Source organism: Struthio camelus, chromosome 13 (genome assembly GCF_040807025.1).
Source record: "Struthio camelus isolate bStrCam1 chromosome 13, bStrCam1.hap1, whole genome shotgun sequence".
Lineage (NCBI taxonomy): Eukaryota > Metazoa > Chordata > Aves > Struthioniformes > Struthionidae > Struthio > Struthio camelus.
The window spans coordinates 6,475,874-6,501,372 of record NC_090954.1 but is presented as its reverse complement, the minus strand read 5'-3'; the positions used below and the strand labels follow the sequence as shown (position 1 = coordinate 6,501,372).

Below are 25,499 nucleotides of genomic sequence, written 5' to 3'. Positions count from 1 at the left end.
TGTCCAGAAGGGTTTCCCATTCTTTTTCTCCTATAACGTCTTACTTATAATTATGGGTTCAGGACATATGTTATTCTGGTTGCAATGGCTGGAATCAGATCTTTTTTCTCTTTTAATTACCTGTTTGTCAGATTTGTGGAAGATAATGATTCCTCAGAGTCCTTCGGCTGCAGTGAATACTAAGTAGCTAGACTGAGTCCAGTGGCCTCCTTTTTATTTTACAGCTAATTATAGGTATTATGTTAACACAAGAAGGGCCAGGACCTTTGCTGCCTGATGTGCCGGGCCCGCTATGCTTGCTCACCACCGCAACAGCAAAGGATTAAGTACATTCCTCCTATTTGTGAGCACCAGGCCCCGTTATACTTGTCAACCTCACAGAATTTATTTTTCCTAATCTCAGTTGCTAGTTCGGAGTTGATGAGCGGGTGGAAATGTGTAGAAGCTAAGTGGACTATACAGCAGTTTGTTTCTTTAAACTCCTATTTATTCAGTGCATCTCTTGCTGCCGTTTGCCATAAGGGCTCTCAGCGGGTGACGGCGGCTGCCCTGCGCGGGGCAGCGAGCCGGTCCCCGCACAGCACACAACCTGCAGGTGTGCGTCCCGGCTGTTGTCTCCGTCTCTGTAGATCCACGTGCACTGGATCGGAGATACGCGTGAAGCTGTTGGGACCTCTCCGAGCTTTCCTTTTAACCTGCTCTCTTCCTTCTCTCCTTGGTGTTGCTCATTACGGAATAGACTTGCAAATTTAAAAAACCTCCAGCTTTGTCTCTTGACTTTTGCTCTTTCCTGACTTTTGACAGTGTTCCTGCACGGACTCAAGCCCCTCTTGATGTGCTGAGGCAGGAGGGGGACTTTCCTGGGCAGAGCCGTAATTCTCACGCACCGCTGCGAGAGCCTCAAGGAGGCTCTGGAGCTCGCGCTTGCGCCAGGGCTGGGGTGGCTGCTCTTGCAAATCACGGACGGCAGGTGGTAGCACGCGTTCATGTCATTACTTTCTTTTATTTATTTTAAAGAATTAAGCTTTGCAAAGCTTTATCTGACGTTAGAAAATGGGGAAAGGGGGAGACCTTGCTTCTGGCGGGAATGAGTACCTGGCTTGCTCCCGAGTTCTTCTTTTCTCCCAGGAAAGCTACGGCCACTCCCTCTGTCTCCTCTGACGTTTCCACCGTTGCTGGTCCTCAGCGGGTTCCTTCACTGCGTTCCTGAAAGACCGAGTCTTGGCTTAAATGAGCAATATCCTAAAGGATGAATTTTGCCGTGGGAGCACGCAGGTGGTGCTGAGCGTGCAGACCGCGCCGGCCGAGCAGAGGCGGCGAGCTGCAACGGCGGGGCTCTCCGTGCCTGCGTGGCAGAGCTGGGTTAAACTGGTTGTATCAGCTAGTCGCTCTGCTGAACGGAAATAATCCCGTCCAGCCCCAGAGGACCACGAGCACCAGGCACGGCCAGAGCCGTGACACAGCCAGGGTAGGGTTTAACCAGGAGGGAGCTGGCCAGTTGGTTACGTCGCCCTCCAGCTGGCACATAAATCAGATACAGCTCTCTACCCTGCAGAAAGTCAACGGGAGCAACGTAGACTATTTTTGACATGTATCCCTGTAAATTTTGGGCTAAGATGGTGCTTCGTTTTGGCCTTGTGAGAAAGTCTGTGTTGGACTGGAGAAAGATGTGTACGTGGTTTTGCAGCATTCAGCCCAACTAATTCCTGTGTCAATTATATATACGTCCTATGGTTTATTTAGTGCAGATACTTTGTTTACTGCTGGCTTTGGAAATATTTCAGCTCCATAAGGCTGCATACTTTTTTTTTTAATAACCAGAGCTGCATAATTAACTTACGTGTCATGATAGTCTCCTGGGTCTCAGATCCTGAAAAGCATTGCTTCAATGACGTGTTCTTAGATGAAATTAAGGCAACCAGACCTCAGGTTTCTCACTTGTCTAGGTTTATAACTGCTTTCACACTGCCCTCTAAAATGCTTAAATCTGGACAACACCATCTGCAGTTTGGCCACTGTGATATCAAACTAGTGAAGATCTTTCCTAGCCAGACATGGGCCAGAGCATAGCTGAAGCATCCCAGAAGTCTCAGCCCTCCTTCGTGGTGTGTATCTTCAGGTGTAGCAGGTTGCAGACAAATATTATGTATCTCATCTATTATATTTGTATATATTTATTTATAATTACGACAGCAGAAATGCCAGCATTTCATGCCGTAGGAAATGGATGCTCTCAAAAAGAGTACGTGGCCCAGTCTGGCCCTGCTTGTTCTGAATCCTGTAGGGTTTATGCAGGATTGAACCAGAAGCCTACTGTAATTAAAGTGTATTTGAGGTTTTCTGCCCGGATTTTGATGAGCCAGAGCCCCTCTTCTGCAGCAGCATGCTGGAATCCTTTCCTGACTGGAGTGTAGGAACAGTAACAGTTCTCAGAAGAAGTGGGCAAACTTCCAGATGTTCCAGAAGTTTGCATGGTTTCAGTTAGTTCTCAACACACTGAAGTCACTGTGTCACCTATTTTTCAATATAAACCTGTCCTGGGCAGGTGCTTATTATAGTACGTGGCAATATTAGCTTTTCTTTCATTAGAGTTTTACCAGTGAAAGCTCATTAATTCTCATCTGGGTAACCTAGAACATGAATTCTCCTTGCAGTCCTCCTGTTTCCTGGAGTGGTAGCTATGCCAAACCTCAGCTCTTCTAAAAGACTGGATATTAATTCTGTGTCCCAGTCACGTCGTCGATCTTAGCCAGATGTTAGCAGCAGGAACGGCTCTTCAGTGAGGTTACGCGTTGCTAAGCTATTTTTTTATTTTGAGGAAAACATACACTAGCTAACAAACCATACTGCGAAAGACAGTTCTTAAATGTAAGCGGAAGAGAGGAGGGTTTGGCCATACTCAGTTATTTACTCTTAAATAAATGGACGGAAAAGCAGCAACCGATAACGCAGTTATGGCTCAAACGTAGCCGGAGTGGGACATGTAATTGCAACGTTGTGCTCCCGAAGGCTGGTGCCTGCAGAAACACGGGTGGGAGCTGGTACAACCCCCGTCCGGAGGGCGTGCGAGGGACGCCCTGGCACCGAGCTGCGGGGCCGCCGGGTCCCGCCGGCAGCCGCCCTCGGCAGCCCGCTTGGCGGCCCGGCGGAGGGACGCCGCTCGGGGAGCGCGCGCGGCTCCCGCCGCTGCAGACGCCTCCCGACGCACCCGTCCGCTCCGGCTTGTGGAAATTCAGGGAAAAGCAGGCTGGCACCGGCCGTCTGGGACGGAGGGGAGGTGGCGGAGGGGTGTCCGGGGCTGCAGGCACAGGCGGGAGGGACGAGGCGGGAGCTGGAGCCGAGTCTCCCTCCCGCCGTGTCCCGCTGGGGGACTGCCCCGAGGGCTGGACCGGGCTCTGCTTAAACAAATCCCTTCTCTTATAACGTGGCTTTTGTGGCTTACAACAGAGGGACCCGCGCTGCGAATAACCGCGAGCACGAAGGCAGGCCCGGGGCAGTCTTCCTCCTTTTGCTTAGCGGAGTCAACGGTCCGTCCGCCGAGGCAGCGGACGTCTCCCGTTCGGGGTCCTGCTCTCGCGCGCAGGTGGGGGCGAGGGAGCACAGTAGTAACGAAGCCAACCTGCCACGGCAGATGCAGCGGCAAGCCGGGAGCTTCCTGCGGAAAATCCCAGGGAACGGATCAGGGCCCGTGAACCGGCCTGTGACGTCCGGCTTCGGCTGCGAAGCGTTTCGGCCAGGGAAGCAGCAAACCTGGCGCGCGCTGGAGCCGCAGCGTCGCTCCGGCCTCGCACAGCCGAGCCAGGCCGAAAATCTGTTTACAACTTGTGCTATCGATTTGCTGGATTAGCGCCGGCCAGCCGGGCAAACGGCTTTGCCTTTCGGGGGGCGGATTCTGGTGCCAGTTTCCCAAAAGACGGCAGAGCCTGTAAGCGTGGTTTTTGTCAGGAAAAAGCTTTTCAGCTGTTTCGCCCGAAGAGCTTCGGGCCAGCTCTGTGTTTCCCTCTCACTCAACAGCTCTCGAGTACGGCCGTGCGGCGTTCAGGTGGGGCCGGGAGAGGGCCCCTTGTGGGACCAGCGCGGTTCGGGGGATCGCGTTCAGAACGGAGCGAACAAAACCATGATATAATGCCCTGGGCTTCTGGCTCGACACCAAAAAAGCGTTGGAAGCGAAGGAGGAGCAGCTGGGGCCGGGGCCGGGGCCGGGCGGCCAGGGGAGCGGGGACGGTGAGCTTGCAGGAACGCGGAGCGGAGATCTGCTCCTGACCCGCGCGATGCTAAAGCCAAGCCGGAAAAATATCCTCTTTGGATGGGGGATTTCAGGAATTCAGTCAGTTATCACTGAAAAGCAGAGAGCCGCCTCCATCCTGCTTTCTCAAAGGTCAAAGACGTGTAGATTCAGATCAGAGGATCCGGTTCATACTAATTTTGTCATTGCTCACGCTGACCCTACGAAGTGTTTCGGTGCCTCTGTGACGGTGAGCGCGTGGGTAGTTTCGCTGATCTCAGCGAAACCACTTGTGTGTTTAAAATTAGGTGTTGGAGGGCTTTGCTTGGTTACAGAGGCCTCTAGGAAAGAAAGAAATGACTTCATGGAAACATTGACGTGCTTCCAGAAAAGAAACTCCTCCGTCAGCGGCGGGTGGCCTGAATTCAGATGCGACTGGTCAGACCACCTCTGCGGGTCGGACGAAACGAAGCAGATAATGCAGGGCAAAGGCGCATATTTTTTAAAAGAAATGACTTCTCTGAGCATCAGTTCCAGTAACTGTGTTAATGACGCAGTACTACTCGGTGCGTCATAGGGTGTGTCGGGGTGTGTGACACTATATTATATAATGTAAAATTGTTCTCATTTGGCAGGAGAAATGTCTGACAGTATTTTGAAGGGTCTGTAGCATGTCCATAGAAGACCTTTGTTTTTCAGCTGCTGCGCTGTTGTGTGCAGGAAAAATGACGTTCTATAGAAATAACTTGTACAAAAGCTGAATTCGTTTTTAGCATTCGGTTAAGTGTTTATCAATATATGCATTGATAAAAGACTCACTTTTTAAAAAAATTGGTGCTTAAAGGCATTGCTTCGTATTCGTAAATGCGCAGAAACTGATGTATAAAATGTAACTTAATATTCAGATTTTTTAAATACAATTTTTGCCAGTCCCGTGGCATCAGCTCTGTGCTGTGTTGTTCCCCGAGGTGCCTGAATTGGTTCAGATGTTTCCTTGCTTCGTCACAAGTAGCAGCCGAACACAGAAATCTCAACTTCTCACAGTCCCATATATGGGCTAGTAAGGTATAGAAGGTATATCAATACATTTTATAGGGAACCAAGCAATTGTCCAATTCTGCCTGCTTTGCACGCTAAAGCCCGGACTTCACCAGGGGGCTTCTGTCCAGCCCCTGCGCTCGCGTCCGGCCCCTGCGCTGCCGCCGGTGCCGTGGCCCCCAGGGGACCCGGGGGAGGCTGGGTGCTCCCCAGGGCGGGGGCAGCTCTGTTTTGAGCAGAGACCCAAACCGAATGCCAGCTCAAAATCTTCACTGGCTTCGTTATTGTTCACTCAAACCCTCTAATCAACAGCTGTGCTGATAGCATCGCTCGGTAACTGCGCTACCAGTGGTCCTCGTGCACTTAACGGCACTAGAAAGGGCATCGTAACGTGCTGTATCTCTTTGGCACAGGGCCCCAGAGTAGCTGTAACACCTCCAAGTGCCTACTCCTCTGTCCCAGCCATCGAGAAAAAGGTGTCTCAGGCGCTCCCTATCTCCACAAGACAGCTGAGAATCAGCGAACAAGCGATTTAAAAAGAGGTAGTCTAAAGCCGTTTGCCCTGTTTGCATTTTGTAGTTCGTGTTGCCCACAGCTTCCACGCAGTAGCGCAGGATAGATGCCCAGCGCGATATCTCACGCAGCATCCTGCAAATACTGGGGTCCCCTTTCCAGCCACCGCGGCCAGGGCGAGCAGGACTAGCCCGCGCAGGCTTTCGGCTAAGCGGCGCGCGCGGTGCTGCAGAGCTTGCCCGCCGTGGCTGCGGCGCCGAGAGCGTTGCAGCCCTCGCGCAGGTGGGCTCGAACATGCCAGCCGCAGGCCGGGGCGCGACGCGGGTCGCCTGAGGTTGTGCGCTCAGTCAGCAGCCTTTGTCGCAGGGAGAGGAAGAGCAGCTCTGCTGTCACTGCTGCCTTTGCAAGGAAACTGGGTGGGTTTTGCGACACCAGTACAAGGTTTTTTCACTTAATAGCTATCGCCAGATTCTTTTTTCGTTTCCGTCTCATTTGGAAGTCAGATGGTTTGGGGATAAATACCTACTTTTCAAACAACAGTTTTTCCTTAGCAGCTTATTAAATGTTTGAAAGTGCCTTTATTCACGCGCATGCCTACCCACCTCCCAGGGCCTTCTGTGAAACGGCACCTCCCTCTGCTGCCGTTTCGTATCGGTGGCGGTAGCGACGCTGCCCTTCGTGGCCTGCGAGGCAGCTTCTTCCTCGGAGACCTTTCTGCCTCTCTTCTGACTCTTGTAACTTGATCGCTTGCCCGGATTTAACTCAGAAGACCTCTTGCTCTCAGATCCCATTTTGATTTTCCTTTTTGCTGCGGTGTCTCTTAATTGGCTAGCTTGTGGTCGTCTGCTGAAAGGTCGAAGGAGAGTTAATGTCTATTTGGAAAAAAAAGAAAGCCAAAAAACAAAACCCAAGCCCATAAATGTTAGACGTTTTAAAAACGTTATGTTTTATGCTATCCATCCTCTTGGCAGTCACCATTTACAAATCTGAAGCTCTTCAGAAAACCACGCTCCGCAGCACAACGGGATCCTGATTTGATCCTCATTGCGACTGCTGGGCATGAATACGCTGTTTACCAGCAAACTGCATGCGCACACATAAAGGTACGTCGTCTGAAAAGAGCAACCAGATTGCCCAGCAGCTGACCCTTCCTTTGTATGAGATCTTGAATTGCGTTTGAAATGAGGGCAGTCAAAGTAGGAATTTGCAAGCATACAAAACCTTGAAAGCTGAAAAGGCCTAGTTTTTCTCAGTTGAATTCAGACTTAACGTGAGCAGAGTCTTGCAGGGCCTGACTAATGCCACTAGAGGCTGCCAGGAAGCTGCTGTCGTCTGCGGCGTAGTCACCGCTTCATCCCAGCTTACTCGGCGCAGCCGCAGCTAGGGGTTAATGTCCAACGCTCCTTTCCATTACGGTGGTGACTTGCAGTTAAGACACAGAGAGATGGTTTTCAACCCTTTCAATTTGGTCATCCCCTAAAATTCCTCTAGTGGAGATACAGACTTTTATACCGTTTTCGCATATGTAGACTGCAGAATAGAACGCAGAGATTTACATCTGTGTCTTGCAGATCACGTAGTAATGGTCTGTAAAACCTAGAGATTAGCGAACCAGAGGCTGAACAACACTAGAAAACATTACATTGCATGCTGGTAGTCCTCTAAAACCTTCCTACTATCCTCCCCAGAAGAACAGATAAGTTATCCCATGAACTTTTGCAAGTCTTGTCCCATGTTGCAAGAGGGCCCCAGGGAGCTCAGCTGGGAACCCCCGGGTGGGTCTGCCAGTAGAGGAGCCCACCGTGTAATCCAGCAGAAATCGCAGTGAGACAGATCAGCTTCATTTCATATCAGTAGGAACTCAAGAAATGTGTAAGAAATGTGTGGTTTTATTCTTGTAATATTATCTGTTCACTTAGCTCCTAATGGCTGCTTTCCCACAGGCATGAAGGTGCAGGAGGGTAGAGATCCCTCTCGCTCCCCAACACGTCAGAGAAGGGAGCACAGCCCGGGAATGTCAATGCGTGCTCACATCCTGCAGAAAAAAACCCAAAAGACAAAGAGATTGAAAGTTATTTATTAAAATAACTCTTAGAATGAAAAACCTGAAGTGCTTCTAGTGTTCCTCCTTAAAAAAAAAGCACATTGCTATGGAGCGCTGCACTGTGTGGGCCATACTGCTTCCGAATTCAGCAGTGCCGCGCGTACGGGCCTGGCTATGGCAGGTACGCCAGATGGCAGATGCACAGGAAACCAAACGTCACCTCCTCAGAGACAGCTTCCCTTCTCCGGTGGATTTAAACTGGTGATAAAGTGCAGGATTTTCTCTGTTCTCTGAGCAACCTTCCATTTGTCGTCGTCGTTGTTGTTTGTATTTGAATCCGAAGGTGGCATCCGATCTGTAAGAAGAGTTAATTGAAAGCCTATTTTAATCATAAAATGTGGGAAATAGCTGGTGGATGGAGTATCAGACTGGGATTTTGAGACTAAAGCTATGTTTTATAACGAAAATCTTGCCTGGCAATTGTCCTTGTAACCTTGCAAGAGCCGAAGGCATTGAATTAATTCCTGATAGAGCTGAGTTCTAGTTAGCCAAAGAGATGAGGGCACCCGGCCGTGGTACATGCTCCACTAAAGCCTGCAAAGCCACTGCAAAGAAGTACACTGATGTTTCCCGAACATGCTCTTATGTACGCTGTGGCCGCAGCCACCACTGGTGGCACCTCAGTCAGCGTAGTCTGGCACCGTAATGACATACTAAGTGATGCTTGGGTCTGTTGTTTTTTAATTTTAAAAATGGGACATCAGCTTCTTTAGATAATGCATGTAGGAGGACATAACTTGCTCTGAGATAGCAGAGAGTAGAGAATAAGAAGAAAGCAGAAAAATGAGGTTTCTGCAGAGCAGTTTTCAATTTCTAGCCTTTTTTCCATGTATTTTGAATGCACTCCCTTCCCAAAAGGACAAAGCCAATAGTCTGCTATCGGCCGCCAGCTGATGGTGTCTCATTTTCCCTTCTTTCACCTATCTTGCTAAGCAGAAAGTCCCGGGGTGAAGTCAGAGTACACCTGTCAGCAGTGTTTTCAGGCTTATTTGTGTTGGACGCGCACACAGGGGTCAGATGAGCTAATATTCTTGCCAGCAGGGGCGAGTGAAAATGCAAAGAGGATTTGCTGACAGATAGATGGAAACGGAGAGGAAAACCGGTGGCTCGCAGCTCATGGGCAGGCCTGCGGTGGGGAAGCTCACTGACTGCACGCATTGGGGCTAAAACGCCAAGCACTTTGGTACACAACATTACATTATTTCTAAAACACTTAGCTAGTGACAGACTTGCAGGATTTCATGTAGGACAGAGCCTAGCGAATAGTTCGTGTAACCTAATGTATTTTGTTCCATTAGCGGCTTTCTGCTTGGAAAGCAATCGCAATCATCTTGTTCCTTAACTTGCAGTAATCTTCTCCCAGACAGGTTGTCTAAGAGCCGTCATGGCCTGGTAGGTAGCCACGGCTTGTTCATGGACAACAGTCGCCGTGTGAAGTCCAGGCGGTGCAACGCTTCTGGCTGGGATGAGCGTTGCTTCCAGCGCCGGGTTACCCTGGCGAATATTTTCAGTACTCAGAGAGCAGTTGTGACCGCAACAGAGCGGCCAAGGGGCCTCGCTGACATTTTTCAGTGATGGACAAGTCCAAATCGCACGTAAGGTTATCACAGGCATTTATTTTCAGTTTGACAGAATAGGGTGTGGTATGGGTGGAATGTGGATTTTTGGGTGTTTTCCTGATTTATGATTGGAAATACTTAAAAAGTAATTTGTGTTTTGCAGAAGAATAGCTATGTCATCTTCCTGTGAATAACACAGAGTGTTCGCATCTCCATGGCAATTGGACTTGATAAAACAAACAGATGTTCTGACGTTCTCTGCAAGGAAAGTCCTGTAAAGGTTTGAGGGTTAGTACTCATAAAGCACGTATATCCCACTGCCTTCACATTTCTTAAAAATAGTAAGGTCTGCCCTGGGGCATGCGACAAATCACGGGAGAAACATACAGATCTGAAGAGAATTAAGGCTGGAAAGATTTTTATTAACTTTGTTTTAAAAATATTGGAGAAGGTTTTAGGAATAAGGCGCTTGACTCAACATGCTTATCCTTTATTTCAATCTACCTTAATCCTGCCTTCAGCTTTCATTTCATACCCTAATTCCTTTCCTCTTTCATAAATGAACAGAGGTATCTCTTAAATTCCTCCCTTCTCCGTCTCGTTCCTTTGCCAGACATCTCCTCTGGAGGCTGCAGTATCGCAGCCCCAGGAGCAAGAATAGCTATGCGAAATACCTGCTTCTGCCCCACACAAACACATTATATGTTTTTTTCCTATGTGTTTTTGTGGCCATCTGTGCGTGCACACACACGCACACACGCACACACGCAAACCCAATTTCCTATCAGTGTTTGCAGGAGGCAGTAAGAGGTCGTGGCATCTGAGTGAGTTTGAGTTTGAGCAGTGCCAGGGTTTGCTGACCTTGCCGGCACAGCTGCAGCGCTGCCCTCCTGCGCCAGCGTTAGCGGGGCTCCAGGTGGCTCGGGGTGCGTTTCTGGGCTGGCAAAGCCCTGCAGAGATTTCAGGTGGTGTTTGCTACCCAGCTAACGGAGGTGAGGAGGAAGAGGAGTATCGCTGTCCCGGGAGATTTATCCTTGCTTATATTGCGCAGGTGCCCAGAAGCCGACCTGCAAGCTCTGCACCACGCGCGGCCGTCGCAGACTTGCTGCCTTCCCAAAAGGCTTCACGCTCAAAATAGGTGAAACAAAGAGGCGGAAAGCAGCTCAGCAGGGAAGGGGCTTACCCAGACCCGGCGGCTGAGGCTGGAGCGGTCCCAAGGCCTCCAGGCTCCCAGACCAGCATCTCGCCCACATAATTTCTTATCTTTCTGTGCCTTCTTAAACGTTTGATGGACTGCAGTGGCTGAAGCAGCCCAGATGTAGTGAGAGGCTCTCTGATGTGCAGTTGAAGACTGAAGTGTAAATAAAATATGTTTTGGAGAGCTAGCCCAGCTCCGGTGATAAGGCTGGGGGAGAAGAGCTGGGAGCCTGCCCTGCCCATCCCGGCCAGAGGGACGGCCGCCACGCTGGAGCCCGAGGCTCGGCGAGCTGTCAGAGTTACTCCCGCTGCCTATAAATGGTAGAGAAGAGAGAATTTCATCCCTGAAGAACAGAAAGAGGCACTAAAAGGACGTTCACCGCACTTTCTCTTTTTTCGGTACTGCTTTAGTTTCAGATTTATAAGGTGCTGGAGTTCATCATCTTCCTATGTGACGGTCCTACCTGTAAAAAAGCAAGGGAATAAAAGCCATTTCAGCAGCTAGCCCTAGGCCAGTTCCTGCCCTGCACCAAACCGTCTGTTCCCGCGCTCAGCTGTTTGTAGTTGGCCGTCCATCTTATTTAAAGCTGTTAAAATACCTAAAGATTTTTCTCCCTAGGAATATGAAGAAATTGAATGTAATGAATTTCCTCATTTCCAATAAGCAGTTAAATTATTTTTGTTCCACATTGGCTAATGGTAAAGCTCTCAGGATGGAAACATTTTCCTGGCGCAATGAAGCAATAATAATATTTTGCACTTAAAACATCAGCGTTGGTCTGAGGGCCACAAAACATTCTGCAAAAGTGGATAAATGTAAGGGCTGGTATGTATACACACACACATACATACATATGTGTGTGTACGTACATACATATATATATGGGCCATCTGTTACTAGCGTTTCTGTCACTATCTGTTGTCCATAACTCCGGCCGCAGCTGGTTCCGGCTGGGCTGAAAGCTGACTCTCACCAAGGAAATATGGTAACTTCCAGACCTCTGCATACTTTAGGCATAGTTTAAAAAGTCTGAAAACGCCCCCTCTGCCTCTTTTCCCCCAACCCCACCGAATTAAAAAAGATCGGGAATTTTTGATTATGGTTCTTATTTAAAAAAAACAAGCAACCCACCTCAGCTGATAGTTTTTGACCAAACAGCTCGAGCCGGCTGGAGGGCTGATTCGGGTGGCTTGCGGAGGGGGGTCACTGATTTTGTTCAGCAGTTTCAATTTCATCCCTAAGCTGAAAGAAAGCAAATGTTGAAACCTCCATTTTTTTTTTTTTTTATTAAAAGCAATGCTGTTTTCCAGCCAACCCTAAGTTAAAAAAACAAACGGAAACTAATGTGACCCAATCCTGTGCGATAAGGAAAATCCTTTCTGGCGTGGGGAAGACACCGGCGTGCCCCGGCTCCAGGCGGCCGCGGGGGAGAGGTCGGTGCGGGAACTCGGAGGGGTTTTTCCTCTCGGGGAAGCTGGCAGGGAGCCCCCGCGCCCCCGCAGGAGGCAGCCCCTTCCCCTTCCCCGACCGGTAACCCGGACTCGCCGCCCCCCGCCGAGGGCACGCCAGGGGACTGGCTCCCACTTGTTTTGCTGAGCCTTTAACTGCAAACCCTCCTCGCACTGCTCGGCATTCAACTTCTCCCGCATTTACCTTCACGCTTCTTGCCAGGCTCTCCTCTGGCCTCCGGTTTTTAAACTTTTGCGATGGTCCTTCTGCTCCACTGCATGCGAAATGCGCCCACACACTTCGAGAAATCTCCTCCCTCGACTCCTTTCCTTGGGGGCAGATTTGCAGGGGAAGGTGGCGGGAGGGGGTGAATAGACGCTTTCAGTCCTTCTGACCTGCCTAACGCTGGAAAGCGTCGGCTGCCCACGGAGAGGTGCGCAAAAAGGCAGCGAACGTGTCCGAAAGCAGCCTTGTTTCATGGTTTTCTTCCCCTGCTGCTGACGGAGCGATGCTGAAAATGAGTCTTCTCCTTTACGGTGATGTACGCTCCTTACTCACGCAGCCTGATGCTTCGGTCTCCTTTATAAATACATTAAAACGTATACTGTGCCGAATGGAAACGCTGCACAGGCCCCTGTGCAATATTCACTCTTCAGGGTGGACTAGTTTCATTTACCCTCGGGATGTTCAGCAGGGAGAGTCGCCTGCTTCTGCCTGATGCAAAATGACAGTGGGTAACCCTCGAATAGGAAATTGTTCCCAGTTGCTTTCCAGCAAGTGAAACGCATTCAACCCGGACGGGCCCGTGTCGCCCATAGTCACCCATCTATGAGCAGACTAAGTTGCATAACAGAGCATTCAAAGCTGAGTGATATCCAAAGGGAGAAGATAAGGTGATATATCGTATTTAATTACGAAAGCAGCAGAGTCAGTTCAGAGATTGAGACTTACGAGCAGCTGTGAGTGTGGAAATAAAACAGACCTATTTCAAAGAACACTTTAAGATCCTTTGCCAAACGTCCATTCTTGTTCACCTTTCCACAAACACTAGCCTTTTTAATTAAAAAGGGAACAAATTCCATTATTATGAACTGCTGACTGTCAGTAGGAGAAGAAACATCTGTCCTGTGTTAGTTTCAGAAGGATTTCATTTTCCCCAAACGGCTTCTTTTTATAGTCTTTAGCTTTATTAATACTATAAATGCAACAAATTGTATCAATTTAAATATCTACCACATTTTATTCAAAACGAGCAGTACAGCTGGCTTTTAATAGCTATGGATGTAAGCCATGGAAGTGAAATTTTTATGAAATGCAGTGAGATCTGTAGAAGCTTTGCCACTGGCTTTGCTGGAGGCAGCTTCGTCCTTCTGTTCACTTTCAGTTGTCACTTCTTTGTCCAAACAGAAAGAGGGCATCCAGCTCCTGCTGCCTTCTGTAACAGCTCTGGACCTAAACGAGGCTGGCCAGGCCATCACTTCTTTGCCATCCACAACTTTATCAGTCTCCCTAAAGCAGCACCAAGGCCATCCCCTGTCCTCCTGCTGCTTTGTGGGAGGGAAGTGTATGCCCAGAGCCATTCCCAGACCACCTGCCTGGGCTGTGGCTAGATTAAATGCAAGCAGGTCCGTTAGGTCTGAGGCTAAATCTATGCTCTAGAGCATAGCCATTTCCATGATGAATCTCGCTCACGCCGAGATACCTTGAGTATCTGTTGTGCGTCCCGCAAGGTATAAGCTGGACAGAGCTTCTGCCCTTCTGGGACTCATCCATAACTTCCAGCAAAGCTGGTTTTCTCTAGCACCAGCATCTGAAAAGACCTCTTTCCCCTCTTTAGGAACTCAAGAGTCACCACTTTCCAGGACATTTCCTAAAATGGAGAAATGGAAATGCTCCACCACTAAGAATTGGAGGTAACAAATGTTGTCTGGGCTGGCAAACAATTGGTCCTTTTGTGTCTAAACCCCAGTGTTGGGTACAACAGTAGAGCATGGTCTGCCTGATTCCTGTCATCAGTGAAGGTGCTCGCCACCTAGAGTCTAGGAAAAACTCAAAACTTTCTGAGTAATAGCACATGTTTCTACAGACGCACAAAATGCTTCGTTTGAATATTTTATTTAGTTTGGTTTGTTTTCCAGTTTCCACTTCAGCCCTTGGAACGAGGCTGTTTTTCACACCTACAGCTCACAAAAAGGTCTGTCAACCAGTGCTAGACGCAAGGGAATAGGAGTAAGGGAAGGCTGGCAGAGGGGATGCTGCTTCCAGCACCAGGAGTGCTTTGCAGTTGTGTAACTATTTATGCACCTAAAATGTCACTAGCTGGAGCACTGATTGGAACAACAGACCAGAGCAGTAAGAACTGTTTCATGTTGAAGGAATTGGATTTCTTCAACAAGCGTTGCATTCACAGATGGAGTTTCTAAAGTAAATGGAGCCACTGCTCTGCCTCTTGTCCCGGGGCCCTGATCCATAGCCCTCTGCAGGCAATGGGAGTCTTTCTGCTGACTTAAAAGTACTTTGGACCAAATCTGAGGTAAAGAAACACTAGATTTTCTGCACAGAAAAATAATTAGAAAAATTCTGTTGGCTACAGTTATTACCATCTTGCATGTTTGTGGATTTGTCTGGCCGGACACATGGTTACAAAGAGTTAGGACTACACGCACCCCCTCCTTGAGAATTAACTTCCCTTATTTCCACCTGACCAAACCACCAACCCCAACAAACATCCTGACACCAGACTCTTTTCTAAGATGTTTGCTAATCTGTGATGGAAATAAGAATAAAAGAGCCAGATGCCATTGTTACTTAAACTGGTGAGCGTGGACAGTGCATAAATCAGAGGCAAAATCTGCTCAGAGAACTCTAGATAAATCCATCTTGGGCACAGAAACATTTTAGCTAGAGATGCACGCAGCTGGGGCATGACCTAGAAGAGATCTGTTCTCTTCTTGCATTTCGGTGTGGGGCTGTCTGTTTTCTCAGCTCTGGCTGGGAGAGAGGGAGTGATTCCCAGGCTGGGGAGGATGGCTGGCGGCTGGCGCAGCATCCTTGCTGCTGACACACGGCGTTGTTTGGGGCTTAGGAGACTGGGATCTTCACTCCAGCTTGGCCGTATGCCCAGTGGGATTTGGTCATGTCACTTTTGTTCTGTATGTCTCACTGGAGACATTTGATCTACTCTGCAATTAGATGTTTCCTGGTAGCCTAGGTGCTTCAGAACTATTGGGTTTTTACCTCTATGCTCCTGGGCACTCTGCAGAGAAATGTTGCGTAATGCAGACTCTGGAGGCGCACTGCAGTTAAAAGTACATTTTGGTGTCGGAGTGTCTCCAAGCCTTTCCTAAAAACCTCATACTTCCGCTGACAGATGTTTTGCTCATGCCTAGTTTTACACCTACTTTTTTCTATCTACCAGGAGAAACGGTTTCTCACTGAAAAAAATATTGTTCACGTATGACGAAATAATGACCGTGCTGATAAAGCAGCCATTAGTCAGACATCTGAGCTACCGGTCTTTATTACTCATAGTGAATGCAGCCTTAGTTTGGTCTGTATACTTCCTTGCTAAGGGTCAAGCTAAACAACTGTGTAACTGGTGGATCTTCAGTGAGTTTAATGGTGGTGCACCTGCTTGTGCTAGAGCTGGATCTGCCCCAGCGTCCACACGGCTGGTAAAGATCCAGTTGCCTTTTTTACTTGGACTTTGGTAAATGACAGTTAATTGGGAGAAAGATCAAACCGAAATGTATAGACTGAACCTTTGATCAACTTGAGCCAGTGAGAAGCTGTGGTTAACTTTAATCCTTTAAATGTTCAAATGCAAATTCAGAAATCTGCATTAATATTTTTTGCTGGCAAGTCCAAAGGATTGTAAAACAGGAAATTAAGAGCATAATAACTTAAACAAAAGCTTATGAAGACATAACAAAGTGGAACAGATAATGAATCAGAGTGAAGGTTGGGCTGCTCAAAGAAGCCTCTAAGAGTTGGGTACCAGTTCAATGGGATTTGGGGACCTACTGCCTCTCAGGTTTCTGGAAAATCCCAGCCTAAAGCAGTTGCTAACATTTTATTACAAGTTATATCCTCATAGTAAAAAACCATAAACATTCTTAATAAAATTAGTTTTGCTCTGACCTTGTGCTGAGTCTCAGCTAGAGCCTTTTACATGTAATGCCTGTGGGTATTCCTGGATCTCCTGTCTGCAGCAGAGGCTTTGATTTGTATTGTGTGGGAGTAACAGAGAAGGTCTTCCTGAACGCACTAGAGAGATGCTACTGTGTCATTGTTTCTCATTATTGATACCAGGCTGCAGTCTTACAAAACATAAGACACAAAACATATCCAGAGTTTTTGATCCTGTATGTCTTGATTATGCATTGGCAGTTGATCCCTAGTGTCATTCATCACATTGAAATGTGGAATAAGTATTACTTATATGTGATGGTTACCCTTCTAATTTACTTACAAAGATGTAGTAAGTGATAGATGTTATCATGAGGAACAGGTGTCATGAGTGAGCCACACTCATACCTGCAATAGTAACACGTCATAAAAGACTAACTCCGCAGCAACAAATTAATCATCGTTAGCTGTCTCTGGGATATTTGTAATTGGAAACAGGTCATTAGTTTTGTGCCTACAACCAGCAACAGGTTAACCAACCATTTTTATTACTGAATTACACCTCAGACTCAGGAGGCCTGAGTCTGATACTGTTTGCAATGACATGGGGCTAGAAGTGACATTGCTCCACACACTGTGAACCGGGTGCTCCCAGCACAGTGAACAGAGCTGCTTTGTACATAACACAGGAGGAGGATGTGCTCTTACTAATATCCTACCAATAAAAATATATAAAGCTTTTACTAGCCAGTGAGCTAGTCTGGGTCCATGGGGAAATGAGTTCTGGAGTTAGTAATGTCTCCTTTTTTCATGGTGTCAGTCTCCACCATCTGTAGTAGTCTGTGATTATGTCTGGACCCACGGAGCTGAGGCATTCTGGAGCTGTGTGTGTGTGCGTGTGTGTCAGCCACTGCCGGAAATTCGGCATCTGGAATCGATTGTGCCACAATCATCCTTAGCTGAGCTGGAAGCCGAAAGAGCATCAGAATGCATTGGTGCATTTTTTTCCTCCGTGACCGTGGGATCGTTAAAGCACAGAACAAACCCTCAAACCCCAACCCCCAGCATCCCTAATTTGTGCAAGTTGGCTTCACATTCTTCAGTTTTAAGGGTCAAATTGTGACTCTTGTGTAGCAGCTGGATAAATACGCTTTGCAGGGAAACCTCCCTCCTCCTGCCTTTTCAAAAAGCAGCCACTGTTCCCAGGTGTGCAGCACCCATGAAAAGCACACCTGGAAGAGGCTGTATGGCCAGAGTTGCCGGGGAAGGACACGCAGCCGCTTTTCACCTCTTTGTACTGCCCAGCTAGCCAAAAGGACTGCAGGGAGACTGAAAGCAGCCCCACCAGAAGCCCATGAACCTCATTTGTTTCTGTGCCAACATTGCTCTCAAATAGCTCCTCTCTCTCACAGGTGTTATCTTTCCTGTATATTTATAGAAAGCAAACAGTACCCATTCTTGGTTGTGTAGACTGAACATGTCAGTTCTCAGAATCTGTCTTGGAGGAGCGGCCCTTGGGACCTGGGGAGCCAGTACGTCCCTTTTCTGCAGCTGGTTCAGTATTTCTCTCTTCAACACAGAACTAGTGTTTTGTCTTTAGCTGGGGGAAATTATTTAATTAACAGTTCTTTGTTAATCACCATGTGCTCCAATTTATCTGAATTTCCTGGTGATACCTAAGCAAAGGCTTTTTTGAAGTCTTGGCAGCTGACGTCTACCATCTCTGTCTAGTTTAGAAAATCATGTACCAAGGGAAGATTTTGTTAGTGTAACCTGGTTTACCTTTGATAACCTACAATACGTATTGACACAATACGTATTGACATGAACACAGTCAGGTGTTACAATGGTTGCTCCATTGTGAAATGCAGTTATTAATCAACTAGCTGTAAAATTTTTAAAGGTAAAGGAGAGATTTGAGGGAGATAGATATGGTCATCTTCCAGAAGATACAAAAAAATATAAGGATGTTAGGCTTGGAGCAAAATGAAAATACCCTAGGTTGTTAAATTCAAGAAAATCCTCCATTCTGTTGGATTTGCAACATGCAAAAAATCTGTGTTTCTCCCTATAGGTTTCCTTTTTGATGAATGACATTTGGATGTCTTTGGGTCTTGACAGGTTAAATGAAGCTGCAGATCTAGTGAGGGAGACTCTTTCCTAAAACTCACTATTTCTGCCTTCCTCACACTTTCTAGTTACCCTTTTCCCCCTTTCTCCCAGTCTGCCAAGCTGAGGGGTTTGGTGCCTGACAGCAGAGAGCAAGGAAGACTTGTGTAGGGAAAAGTAAGAATATTCTAATTTCAAAATACTAAAATAAGAAGTAGGAGGCTCAGTCCATGTATGAGGGTAGAGAGGACTTGATGTGCCCATCCCTGCTTCACAGCTGCCTTGAGCCAAAGAGAAGGGGGCAGACATAGATCCGAGCCCCCTAGGAACCAGGCCGGCTTCAATGGGGGGCTTAGAGAGCTCAGCACAGTTTTCTTCATCCGGAAATCTGAGCTCAGAGTGGGTCAAATATCGTGTGTCAGGTAGGATTGTGTTCTGTCTCTCTCAGGTGCTGCTTTCTGTGCCAGTCACTCTGGATATTCTGTAAAGCAATAGCAAATCACCCAGAATACAGCGTGCTGGCCTTGGGGAGAGTGAATAGCGCAGCAGAGCCAAACATCGCTTTCTTCGTAGACACAAGCCAAGGTCAACTCACGTGTACTGTTGTATGCTACTCTCATGTATAACCTAATATGGCTAATGAATAGAAGGGAACTGCCCAGGTGCCAGGATTGAATTTCACTCTTTTTCAGAGGTGCAAGAGGAGGAAGGCAGTTCTCGAGTGAGGTCTGGATTTGGCTGGCTCTTCTGTGGCTTTGCCACAGGAGTATATCCAAACCCATGCTTTTCATGGGTAAAACTATGCTGCAGTTTACCAAGACAGACTAGCCAAAACTGAACATTGTAAATGTCAGAAGAAACTGAATAGCAGCCTGATATAATTTTTCACTTTATTGCCTTCCAAGTTGCAGGAGTAAAATACTCCCACAATGACTTAGTAATTCAAATATTCCTGAGCTATCAAAACCCCTGATCCTGCCACAGAATTTGTGCCAAACTAAAGCCCGCAAGTGAGCAGTTAGGGATATTTAAACTGAGAAAACAAATAAGCCCTGGTGTGTTCTGAAGGGGTGCAGATTTTCACTGAGTATGAATCTTGACGACGTACATGCTGCAACAAAACTGTTATCTCCTGGCCTCAAAAACATGCCACAGAGGCAAGTCACAGAAAAACAGCTGCTACAAAAGAGGATGTGTAAGTAGTTACCATCAAAAAATCCACAAATCTAAACAAATATGAACTACTATAATGTCTCGCTGCTTACCACAACAGAGAGAGCCAATCTGTTCTAGAAGGGAAATGATGCAAAGCACCAGTTCCCAAACCAGGAACATCCTACCAAGACCTCCCACAGCAACAACAGAATTAAAAATATCAGTAAGAAAAGGGAAAGGTAGACAGCGTTACCTGAGCTGCACTGTTAGCCCTAGAGCCCCACAGCATTAGGATAATGACAGCATTTACTGATTAAACCACTTCCACTTTGTCACTGTCAGTAGCGTGTACCACTGCAGCAGTGTGGTACTTCCAGCATCGCTACTATGCGCCTTTGCTTACTGTAGACTGCTAACCCAGTACAAAGTGAGGTCTCTTAGATATGGTCTTCTATGCACTAGCATAGTTAGTTCTGGTACTGGAGAAGAAGCTGGATCTGGAATTAAAAAGCTCCTGGCTTTTAATGTGGCCGCTGGGAACACTGCTTTGTGGCATTGAAACGTCTATTGGGAGCAACAGTCTGAAAAGATGCTGTAGACTCAGGTTGGGACTGGCAGGCATTACTAAGTTGCACAAACTGCCATACAAATATGTAACTAGAAATAAAGAGGACCCTCAAACATACAGGAATTAGCCATCCTGCAGTTACAGGCTCATTCTTTGAAAGGCTTGAGCTGACACAGTCAGTATTAGCTATTTTCACATCAGTGGAAAACAAATGCCATGGAATGAGCTCTTTGACATTGTACTTGTTATATGATGGTTGATCGAAGTGGGATAAGAACTGGGCTATACATAAATTCATTATGAAGCGTTATACAATAGACCATGTATTCTGAGTCTCGATCTTAAAATCTCAAAATATAGCCAGCCATTTGTACTCCTAGCTTTTAGATTTTCTTTAATTACCTCAACCCTTTCCTCTTGATAGACACTACCGCTAAAAGGCCGCTACAGGGAATGCCCAGCTCCGTTCCTGGTGTGACAGTAAAGTCTCCAACTCTTTAATTACCTCAACCCTTTCCTCTTGATAGACACTACCGCTAAAAGGCCGCTACAGGGAATGCCCAGCTCCGTTCCTGGTGTGACAGTAAAGTCTCCAACTCTCTATGCTTGATAATTGGAGTCTTGGGGTTAGGAGTTCTGTGCAATAGTCACTAATGATGATTTTGGCTGAAGTCTTGACTTATTCCACTTTAGAGAGGGAAGGAATTTGCCTCCCAGCCGTCTAATGGTTATGTACCAAGGAGCTTTCTGCACAAGTCTTTGTGGGCACATGAAGTTTACAAATATGTGAACAAGAAGATGCCAGATAACATTTTATCCTGCCTAAGTATCTACCACATAACTCTGTAATTGCTCAGCTCTTTGCAATATAAAAAGAAGAGCTCATGAAAATTCAGAGGAAAAGCTCCCCAATTCCCTGAAGAAGTGAAAATGGGAACAACATCTTCTGAAATCCATCCTCAGCAGCCAAACTCTGATCCAACACAGATGTAGCTGAATATTGTAGATGGACAAGATTATTGTTTTATATATTGTTTCTCTTGCTTTATCATTCTCCACGTTTTTATGGGCTAGCCACATCTTGCTTCATGTATGAATGTAAATACATATACAAATGAATACTATTGTGCAAAGTCTGGCTTCTTCTGATACCAACCCGTGGTTAGAAGTACAGAATACTAAACTGCACACTTTTGAATTTTGAGTATTGTACTATTTCCTAATAATAAAAGTATGTAACCCAAGTTTATTGTTCTCAATTTAACAAAGGAAATCAATGTTTGTTTTGTATGTCTGAAAAGTACAAGCTCAATTAAAGAAATGACCATTGAAATACTGACTGAGGAGCTTGTACACAGACTTAATCACGCAAGTGGGAGACAACCCCCTCACCCCAGAAGATGATTGATTATACTGCTCATTGAGAATGATGCCAAAATCTATTAACTTCAAGAGGAATAAGAACTGGCCAAACCTCCAAAAGCTCAGGCTGCATCTCCAGATTAAAAATTGGCAAGAAATTTCCAGCATCTACTTCAGGAGCCTGGCTTCTGCTGTGTAAACAGAATTACTTCTTCCACAATGGCTCACATGTACAAAGACCCCCTACTGCCGAGGGCAGTCAGCGCAGCTGGGGGTGCAAGACTCAGACTCCTCAAAGAATTTGTACATTTTTTGGTATTAATTTTACTATATTTGAAGAGTAGCCAGGAGTAGGCAGTGATGACAGTTGAAAATGGCCTGGTTTGCTTTGTAACCCTGGAAGGTGATTGCAGTTTGTAGAGCGTTGCTTCAGTATTTCCCATTTAGAAACGCTGCAAGTTTCAAAAGTCCCTAATATTGTTTATTAAAATGTCACTGACAAATTTTAGCAGATCTCATTCTATCAGTTCTATGTCTTATTTTTAACTTGAGAAAAAACTCCTTTTCTGGCGACAGACTGTATATTCTGCAAATATCATTGGTACAAAGTGTAGTCAATGACAATTTTTCAGTTGTGAAATTTTCAGTGTCATTTAGACATAGCCACTTTCACTTGAAAAAGACATTAGGTAGCACAAAAAAATCATATTGGACTAGCCCGCATTAGCCACGAGGGTGGCATATTTTCCTCCCCTACGACAGAAGACTTGCGTAATTTGATGGTAAAGCCTATTAAAACTATGCAGCATACTCTGTTTTTTCAATTTCATAGACAATGATGTCACTCCAGAGTAGTGATTAATGAAATATCATTTGTCCCACCCAATGCAAGAAATGTAACACTGCTCCAAGCTTTGCTATTAGACTGAAAACGCCTCTGTAAGAGCTTCTGCAGTGCTATTTCTGTCAGAAAGACAAGGTAGCTGGTCTTCTCCACCTCAGAAGTGTCATATAGCATGGTAGGGATGCTCTAGGTACATGTGGAGACTGTCTCAGGTGGTTGCAACTGTGTAAATTGTTCCTCATTCAATATCCTAGATCATTATATGTGCTAGTTTTTGTCCTTTCTTTAAAAAACAACAGAATTGGGTTGTCTCATGCAAAGCCACAGTCGAAAAGAAAATCCAAACACTGGAAGAGCAAATCTATGACTTTGGGAACGTCTCGTTTTGTGGAAAGTTGACTCTATCATGTCTCATGCATCAAAGACTATCTCATGACCGCCTGCCATGGGAAGGGTGCCTAAACCCTGGAGCAGAAATTCCCATTGAAACCTCAGAAGTTCAGATAGACTTGTTCATTGCTCAGTTTCATCATCTATTAATTCTCTCATCCTAATTAAAGTAAAAACATATGAAACAGGATAACACTCAGTAAAGCTTCCTTTAAATTAACCAATACTGAAGGAGTGAGAGATAAAAGAGTGAAGGAGAAAGTTGAAAAAATGTGTAGGAATGCACAAGAAAAGTTGCTGTGAGGAACAGGTGTCTACCTCCAGGGTCACACAAATCAACAGTGGATGATTTAGACAACCTCTTGTGGCTGTAACTTGACATGTTAAAGTCCCCTAAGAGGGTAATAGGAGATGTTTCTGTCACTCATTGAAATTTGTCCTCCACTGTGATACCAACAGCAGTAATTCACAATGCATCAGCCTCTAAAACACTAGAGGAGGGGCCCCGGAGGTAGAAATCCCTCCAAGAATCGATACTACTTGGGGATTTATTAAGACAATCTCATGAGGGAAAAGACTGAAAAGTGCTGAAACGCACACAGCAACGTACAGACTCAGGTGGAGTGGAGGAAACGGCCTCCTTTGCCTGCACTTCGTTGCGCTGGTTTGGCCGAGCACGGGTGGAAGCTGGGGCGAACACAGCTGACAGGTGCAAGACTGATCTCTCTGTGGTAGGGGTACAGTTGCTGTGCTTTGGCTGAGAAGTACAGGGAATGAAATGTTCATGTCACAGATTTTTTTCCAGGTAATATAACTACAAGAATGGTTTGCAGAGGAGGCAGTTGGCCTCTAATCCCTCACGGCAGAGGAAATGTGATATGACTACAATGAGCACAAATGCCTTGAGAAGGAACGGTCACTCAGCAAGTTACTGGGATGAATGTTTTGGTCACCAAAAAGTGGCAATTATTTCTTCATCCACAGGGTCTCTCTCCTCTCTCCCTCCAGACAATAGAGTGACTGTTAGCCTGGTGAGTGAATTAGAACGAGAGCTATTAGAGTGAATAGCCTGGTATTCCTCCTGACTGCGTTACAGTGACATGCTAGAAACAAGAGAAGTATCCTGGATTTGATTAAACCTCATGTACTGAAGACATGAAAAAATAATCACCAAGGAAAGCTGAATCTAAAGGGGAATTTCTTCAATGTCTTCATCTTTCCAGAAGCACTTTATCAGTTTTGCTCAGCTAGCCCTGGGTGGGGTAGCACTGAGGTGATGTATTGGCAGGCTGAAGCGTTCCTTGGTAGGATCACCCCACCAAAGTCACCAGGCTAAATAAACAGGCCTAAACTACAGGCAGTAACCTAGGGTAGAGAAACAGCAAAGCCAGAAAGTGGGTCTTGAGGTCCATTGTCAAGAAATCCTTATTAAGCCATGTTGCTCTGCTGAAGAAACAGGTTAAATCTCTGCATACCTTCCATCATCATGTGTCCTTAGCACAACCATACATATATGAATCTAAAAGCACTTTTGTTCCCCAGTAGTTTTAATCTACTCTTTTCTTAAAAGAGGGTGATTTTCCTAGTCCTTCTCCTGCCTGCAAAATGAAAAATACTGTAGTAAGGAGGAGAATGCTGCAGCGGCTCCTGCTTATAATTAAAACCACATTGTGGCAGAGCCCTGAGGACTGTGCTGGGGGGGGGGGGGGTGGAGGCAAAGGGGCTCCCTGGCTCTGCTCACAAGTATGATTCAATAAGTCATTTCCAGGGTAAACATATAAATCTGTCCTTCCTGAACACAGTCCAAACAATCAGAAGTATCTCCCTTGCTTTTTTCAAAATATCTCTGCTGCTACTGAGGAAAGAAAAGGAGCAGATAAAAACAAACACACTTTTGGTGGAAGTCGAAAAAGAAAACATTCAGTGTGGATGGCCATTGAGTAACTCTGCTTAGAGGCTGAAGTCCTGGCTGCTGCTGATGTTCCTGATAAGGGCCCTACCTCACTAGTGGCGTCATGCATGCACTGATGTTGTTGCTCAGGGTGTTAGGATTAGATGTTAGAATGGATGCCCTAGAGAAAAGAAAAAACAGATGGGAAAGAAGAAGAAAACAATTCTTCAGCAAATATGGTTTAGCTAATGTGCAAGTCTGGATTTGTACAGAAAGCAGAACTTACTATCGCATCCTGTTTTCATCAGTGAGTCTTGCTGGGACAGTTTAAGAGAGGCTCAGTAGAATGGAGAAGATTAAGAAGAAAGTTCTTTTTATGAGGGTTGAAACTGCTGTGTAATCTGTGGTATCAGTTTAAAAAAAATAAACAAACAATCCTGATAGCTTTTGCATTGCAAATGAAGGCCATTGGAACAGTCATAATGCAGGCTCTCCCACCCCAAAAATCTAGCTCTGTGTACAACAGCATTGAGTAAGACATTATGTCCCTGCTACCATTAGTGTTTGGTAAGATTGCTTACAGTGCTATAAACCTAGTGTCTGTATGAGAAGCTTTTCAGATCTACTACTATTCTCTGCCATCTTGGTTAAAAAGTTGATTCTTATTGTTATCTTAAAGACCTGTTTTTGTCAAGGCAGTGATGATCTTGGAGACTTGCTACAGTTAATAACAAAAGACCAGGTGTTACACAGACATTTTCCTCTGGAAAGCTACTCAGCATGGGCATCTAAAAAAGGTGACACTTGAAATCACCTCCCGCGTGCTAAGACATGTTTCTGCTGCAGAATCCCAAAACCTCTCATCACTTCCTACTAAGATCATACAGACACTTAAGTGCCTTCTACTATTTGTCTTCATTGGAAATACAAAGAACAAAACATAATGTTCAGCCTTAACTTTTTTCC

At 46.2% G+C, this 25,499-nt stretch overlaps 1 long non-coding RNA gene across 1 annotated transcript; it reads right to left on the bottom strand.

The window, feature by feature from the left end:
• Positions 1–7,837: 7,837 nt before the first annotated feature.
• LOC104142374 (uncharacterized) lies at positions 7,838–12,397 on the bottom strand. The gene is made up of 4 exons (XR_693702.2): positions 12,291–12,397; positions 11,769–11,879; positions 10,623–11,100; positions 7,838–8,175 (listed from the first exon to the last, which is right to left on the bottom strand). It is a non-coding gene; the product is annotated as an uncharacterized lncRNA (long non-coding RNA).
• Between the last annotated feature and the right edge of the window lie 13,102 nt (positions 12,398–25,499).